Consider the following 7,500-nt stretch of genomic DNA (forward strand, 5'->3'; position numbering starts at 1 on the left):
CAACTGCCATCTGTCTCCTCTCTCTCTCTCTCCTCTTCTCTCTCTCTCTCTCTCTCTCGCCCTCTCTCTCTCTCTCTATCTCTCTCTCTCCTCTCTCTCTCTCCCTCTCTCTCTCTCTCTCTCTATCTCTCTCTCTCTCTCTCTCTCTCTCTCTCTCTCTCTCTCTCTCTCTCCTCTCTCTCTCTCTCTCTCTCTCTTCTCTCTCTCTCTCTCTCTCTCTCTCTCTCTCTCTCTCTCTTCTCTCTCTCTCTCTCTCTCCTCTTCTCTCTCTCTTCTCTCTCTCTCTCTCTCTCTCTCTCTCTCTCTCTCTCTCTCTCTCTCTCTCTCTCTCTCTCTCTCTCTCTCTCTCTCTCTCTCTCTCTCTCTTTCTCTTCTCTCTCTCTCTCTATCTCTCCTCTCTCTCTCTCTCTCTCTTATCTCTCTCTCTCTTCTCTCTCTCTCTCTCTCTCCTCTCCTCTCTCTCTCCTCTCCTCTCTCTCTCTTCTCCTCTCTCTCTCTCTCTCTCTCTCTCTCTCTCTCTCTCTCTCTTCTCTCTCTCTCTCTCCTCTCCTCTCTCTCTCTCTATCTCTCTCTCTCTATCTCTCTCTCTCTCTACTCTCTCTCTCTCTCTCTCTAGCTCTATCTCTCTTCTCTTTCGTTTCTCTTTCCCTCACCCTTCCTCCTTTCCCTGCTTTCCCTCCTTCCTCCCCACCATCCCCTCTCACCGATGATCCAGCACTTGCCGAGTACTGATCACGCCATCCCAGCTCCGTTCTCGCACCGCTATCGCCGGCCGCCGCTACTGCGTTACCGGCACGTGTCCCAAGTTGTTGTAAGGTGGACCTGTAGCTCCAGGTCCGGACTTGTGGTTTAGGTTCTTGAACCCTGACGGAAGTGCAGAAGGAGCCTATGTGTCAGGATTGATGCGAGGTCTTAGTGTCAAGGATGTGATGATTGTTCCGACCATCACCCTTGCCCGATGGCTTAGTATGCACACAACGTCTCGGCCAGTTCGGCCACGTAGGTTTGCATCACGGGTGGAGGGGAGGGGGGGATGCTGTGGTCCTATCAATCGCATGCCGCAGAGTGACAGCTGTGCGGCTTGTTCCTTCGTATGTACCTTGTTCCCTTTGTATGGAGATGATAGGTGCCATGTCTCCGGTGCATAATGCCTCAAGTACGGTGAGACGTCTTTGGTCTGTGGTACGGAAGTATGGGAGTGTTCGTGACTAACGTATTTCTGGTGAGTGGGGTGTTGTAGTATGTGCGCGCAGTATTTTTGACGCACCCTCTCACAAGTGCATGGTTAAAGGTCGGCTGAGGCGTGTTCCAGTCAGGCCAATTTACTTCACTTTGCGGGTTTTCACGGAACCCGGGCAGCACATTGGAGTTAGCTATGTTGGCCTGTTTCAATTTATGTTTCTTATATTGTTTTACTTCGATAGCATGTGAAAAAATGTTTGTTTTTCCGTTGATCAGTCGGGTGCAGTGTTTGAGGACAATGTCGTTGCAATATTCTCTTATCGACTTTCCAAGATGTGTCCATAATATATGTGTAAAACAGTATTCAGTGTTTCATGACGGTCACGAGAGTCATTCTCTGCTATTCTTTTTGAGGAAAGTGATGGGTAAGATTTCGTGAGATTGTCAGCCAGTAATATTTGTGTACCCGTATGATGATCATCTGGTGCAGCCAGTCTATCTACCTATCAAAAGTTTCCACGAAGAACAATTTTCAAATCCTGCAAATACAAGCCCGAATGACATTGTTCTTGTCTGTATCTGGACAGTCCCATTGGATTCATATATTTTACCACCTGGTTCGGTTGGCGTTTCTGCTAACATCTATCCGAAATGCACTATTGGATGAGTCCCGTTCAGGAGGTAAAGAATTGAGCCACCTTTTGCTTGTTTACACTAAGTTCGACAGTGAAATTCAAGCCTTCACTCGTCCTTATGTTTTTCCACGCAGAGATTGAGATGATCAGTTGCCGCCGAGATCTACGAAAAATGCCATTCGATATAATAACGGAAAAAAACAGTTCAGGCCTGGTGTCCAGAAAAATTGAAGTTCATGTTTTTTCTTACATGGCGTATCAGATGCGTGTTGCGAAACATAACATCCCAGCGGGGGAGCCCATCACAACCCCCCTATACCTACCAAGTAGTAGGTTGCTTTTTGAGAGCATTCTGAATGGGGCCTCTGGTGGCGTACGCCCTCCACAGCGTTTCCCTTCCATGACCACTCGAGGGTAACTTGGGTGGGCCAGGGATTCATGATTTATAGGACATTATTTGCCAGACTTGATAACTAATGTTTTTTTTTCAAAGGAGCACTCGTGAACAAACTTTCGACATCCAGTGATGCCAAGGGACCCGCGAGCCTTTTAACCTCCAGAATGTCCGCTAGTTCTTCAGTACTTCGAAGCTTCGAAATTCATAAGTCCGATCATGTATTTTGCACGAATACGATATGAAACCGGACTTTTATATGTGTGCTGTGTTTGTGACCTGCACGTTTAAAGTGTAAACATTATCTTGAAAATGATCATGGAACTAAACGAAACATTGGACAAATAGGGAAACTTTGGTAGCATTCTGTGTCATCGCAACGGAAACAACGAATGTACCATTCGAAGCCTTGAACAAACGACCACGAAAATCATAAACGCGGAATTTGCTGTGATGTGCAACCGTATACAGAAAACCTCTTCTCGAAATACTCTATTTGATGCATGGTATCGAAGCACTCTATATGACGTATTATATATATATATATATATATATATATATATATATATATATAATATATATATATATATATATATATATATATACATGAGACACGTAGCTCTTCCTGATGTCGGCTTGCGCCAACGGCACATCCATCTTCAACTGTATTACATACCCGTCAGGCAAATAGCGTAAGAAGGGTGCCTGCAGGACAATGGCTATGACCTCGTGGACTCTTTAAGTCCGTTCCAGTGTTTCCAGTCAGGTATCCTGATCATTACATTTTGACGAAAGTGGGTGACACACTAGCATTACATGATAGGACCCAGCCTTCCTAAAATGTCGTATACCCAAATGCCTGAGGCTACCCATCTTAAACATCACGAGCCTATCTCGAAGGCATGGAAAGCGGGCAGACTAAAGAACTAAGTCCATATAAAATCGATCGGTACGTCTGTAAGACAGAGCGTGGTTTTTGTGTGCTAGAGCGTGCTGGAGGTTGTATCAAAATAGTTCCGTTTACTCCATGACACACGGTAAGCAAATGGTGCTGCCTTTTACAGTTTATGAGACATGTTGTCCAGTGCGTATCGAGAGGATGGATGGTGGGTTAAATCAGTGGATATGCATATTTTAGGTAGCACAGAAGTAACCTAAATAAATATTGACTAAAAATGTGGAGCGCCTTCGTCCTGCTGGTCCTCCACATCCGGAGAAGTATGGGGATGGCTCAGCCTCATCGCCTTCTCCCGTTCCCGAGCCAGTGGAAGTGTTAAACATGAGGAGGCTTCGTTTTTTTCTGCCTGATGTCATTTACACCTTTTACCAGGCACAATCTTTCGGGCATGCTTATCTGAACGGAATGTATGTCATGCGAGCTTTAAAGTGCTCCACAAAGAGGTAGTAAGTCTGGAATGCCTTGCACGGGTATTCCTGCTGCAAAGGAACAAGCTCACTCGGTCTAGGGCTTTGGTTGTTTTTTTTTTTTGTATTTGTATGCAAGTATGACTGAGGAAGTAATACAGTGAATGGTGCCAAGCCAAATGATGCTTCAACAGAACTTAATTGTGTGAATGGATGACCCATTGTATTGCCACAAAGAATTTCTTTCTGCGCCTTCTAATTTTACTGTTTTTGCCCCTTCAACATTTGTACCTTCTCGTTTCCCGCTTCATTTATGACTGACAGTCATCTTCGTCCATCCGCTACAGCACTCTGAGCAGCTGAGACTGCACAGTTATAAAGGTTTCGACAGTTTCTAGCATGGAGGGAATCCCACATCGAGGCCCGGTTGCAAATCAGGAGATAGCAGTTGGAACACATTCTTTTATTCTTAACTGAAACGGATGGCTGTTTGGCTTCAGCACGTCCATTCAAGTGATCGATGCGCCCATAATTTCACAAAACAACCGCGGTGCTATATGATACCTTTATCTTCAGTTTCTGCCACGATAACGAAAACATTTGTCTCTGGTGGGTCCTGGTCCGAAGAGCCTAAACATCATCTATGTTCATCACTTTTGATATGCACAAGATGGGTTTGCTCCCCGACCGAAAATCACGATTGAAGTAAGAAGCGGCATCGCTGCCTAGCTGCAGAGGCCGCAAGTCAAAGACCTATAAAGACATCTCAAAGGCTGCGAGACAGTCTAACTGCTTGCAAAACTGAGGGGTTGGCTTGACACTACACGGGTAGAAAACAGCTTTTAGACCGACAACAACTGCAAAGATGACAACTTAGTTTAAGTAGCGGCTTTTTAATAACAGCTTTATAAAGCAGTTCGACATTTCGGCATTCACAAATCCAGACTTCGGCTTACTCCACCATATAGCAGGCTAACACGCCCTGCTGCTCATGTTGACAATTCAGATTCTTCGAACGGCCAGTGCCCAAGGACAGTATATTTGATACACGAGTGGCGAAAAGATGTGCTCTTTTGCGACGCAGCACGCTTAGCGTTGAGGATGTTAATACGCAGATGTTCAGGTTAACGTTTGGGAACGCCGAAAACTTTTGTCCTTCGATCTGATCCTTTTTGTTCATTGTTGTACCAGGTGTAAGTAAGAATTGTATCATCTCTGTGTATGTTTTGTTAAAATGAAGCGTTTTTGGGGGGCTGCGGGACCACTTTTGCGATCACTTCTTCGTGTTCAAAAATAAAAAGTAGCCTAAAAAAGCATATTGCATTTATGGAATTTACTGAGCTGGTCATGATCATTACGGACATGTGTTCGGTATAATCAATGTGGCATTTGCTTGGGTAAATGAGAAAATCATGCATTACAGCTTGCTATATTAACACCGGCATATTTCTAGTGTTGCGTGTTTCGGTTGAATAACTGAGAGCCAACCCCATGTTGCAGCAAACTACGTGATCGGAGTGCAGCCATTTATTATACCAGTGTTCACAAAGGCGCACCACTCAGTGCACAAGTGTTAAAGCTTAAGGTCAAGTCCAGCTCAAAGGAGCCTTACGAGCCGACATCACGCCATGCTTGCCAGCCCTGCCTGCACGCCCCACGCTTACTGTGGCCCTAAGCCCCCTTTTTGGGTGGGGAGATCCCATTGGTAAAGAAATAAAAATTGTCGCGTCGCGATCATGACGACGGGCGAAATAAAGAACGAAATAACACAGATGAGCGTTTTTGGTCCGCACATATGGCAACATATCGTCAGTTTGCTGACGGTGCATTTTATTTTATGGCAAAAACATATGCGGAACTTACCCCACCGTGTGATACAATTAACCCCAGGGTAGGGTAAGTTATCTTATTCTGAATGTGTTTCAGAAGTCATCTAAAAAACGAATACTTGCCTTCCGAAACGTTAGCTGCCCAAAACATTATTTTCCAGATATAAGAATCTTAGTCGTATCCGCTCTAGTTATTTATAGCGGTAGGGAGCTTAGAGTAAAAACTGATATACTCTCCCTACTCTCCCCTAGGTACATCGTGGCAGCGTATGTACACGATAATTTCCCATAGGTTCTAGCTCGTACGTATTCTTCTCCTGCTGGTCCAGTACTGTACTTTTTCTGGTTCTGGAGACTCCCTGAAGGAATTAGGGAGCATGTATGGCCGCAACAAGCGGCCGTCCAAGCGGCCTATCCGTCCGTCCAAGCGGGTCTATGCACCAAGCGGCCGTCTTATGGAACGGGTGGCCCTGTTTTGTGACCCTGTGGTCATTTACCGGATCGCCATGATCAGATGTGTTAATCGTAATGCTGACATTCTGTGTTTTTAGCTCGTCGACATTTATTCACGTGTATATTGATAAGCGTTTTGAGTTGAAGGTGGAGAAGACCGCCACGCCTACAGTGGCCAGGCGAATTCCTTCCCAAAATTCACATTGATCGGTTTCTTTTGAATTCGGCAGGCTTTTTTCCTTTAAAAAGGCGAAGGGACGAAGCCTGTAATTCAACAGCTAACTACACGCCTGGCTTTTGCTAGCTCCTAATGCATACACTCCTAATGCGCGCGTCCGATAAACGCCTCGGCTGCTGTGCCGGGTGCAGGCGTCCTAGGATATTTCCATAGCTCTGACGATATTCTGCCATCTGGAGTTATAAAGTCACTATATGAGTAGCCATTTTAATTTTCCCGCACCTCTGGCTTAGAACAGTTACGAGAACAAGAACAAGAACGGTTAAGTTCACCCACTTCTATATAACTATATTCGTCGATGAAAAGATTAGTTGTAATTCAAGCGTACTGTACCAGCTTGAGGTTGTCGATTCGGTAGACACCCATCCAGGTATTGTTGGATGCTTTAGTAAAGAAGCGGCGGAAGCTGAGAGCACATCGGGTACTCTTTCCATATCTTGGGAACAAATTGACATGATGTATTCAAGAACGGTGGTCGAAGAACGTGAGGGACTCAATTATAACCGTTTTTTTATTAGATTTAGGTTTCAATTAGAAGAAAACAAAGAATAAAAGAGAATAGAAACAAAGAATAAAAGAGAATAAAAACAGAGAATAAAAGAGAATAAAAACAAAGAATAAAAGAGAATAAAAACAAAGAATAAAAGAGAATAAAAACAAAGAATAAAAGAGAACAAGAATAACGATGTGAATATAAAACGAAGTAATAAAACGTCAGACTCCTGCACGCAGGGGCGTTCGTACATAGTAGCTTCCCGGTGCACGTGCCGCTCCCACTCCCCCATACCAAACTTTAGCAGGGCAGGTGCAGCAGGGCATATTTTAACATGTTAACTAGGGATAATCCCCACCAGTGACAACTCAATTTCTCCCCTGCGTAGAAAATCTTAATTTGCCGGCAGTTCATGCCCGACCCAGTCCTTAACGAAGTCTAGGCAAGGGAGCAAAGTCACGGTGGATGCATGCATTCTGTATGCGATCAAGCGTTTGAAGGTGAGACAGTTGTTCCTTAATGAAGAAGGAGAAAAACAAAACAAAATAGAGCGAGACGCCTCTTTTGAAACCTCGGACAGGTCAGGCAGCACAGGTCAGACAGACAGATAGCCCCATCAGATTTCTTGCGCACCGTAAAATAAAATCGCACGTTCTTGATCTTATTTTTACGTACCCGCGTCTGTGAGCTGGAAATTGATTCTCATCGATGTGTAACGAAATTTGGGTAAGGAAATGGTCGACAGGCGCTATTCATGCTTGTGACCATTCTGCTGGATTCCGCCCTGACTAGTTCACTTTCATGAGCACTGCGACCGCAAACATACCGCGTAAAAATGCGGCGAATCTAGTTGTGGAGTTGAAGCAAAACGTGCAGTTGCGAGCATGACGGCCGTGACGTCACGCAAGTCA

Source organism: Pollicipes pollicipes, unplaced genomic scaffold (genome assembly GCF_011947565.3).
Source record: "Pollicipes pollicipes isolate AB1234 unplaced genomic scaffold, Ppol_2.1 Scaffold_4740;HRSCAF=5597_pilon_pilon_pilon, whole genome shotgun sequence".
Classification (NCBI taxonomy): domain Eukaryota; kingdom Metazoa; phylum Arthropoda; class Thecostraca; order Pollicipedomorpha; family Pollicipedidae; genus Pollicipes; species Pollicipes pollicipes.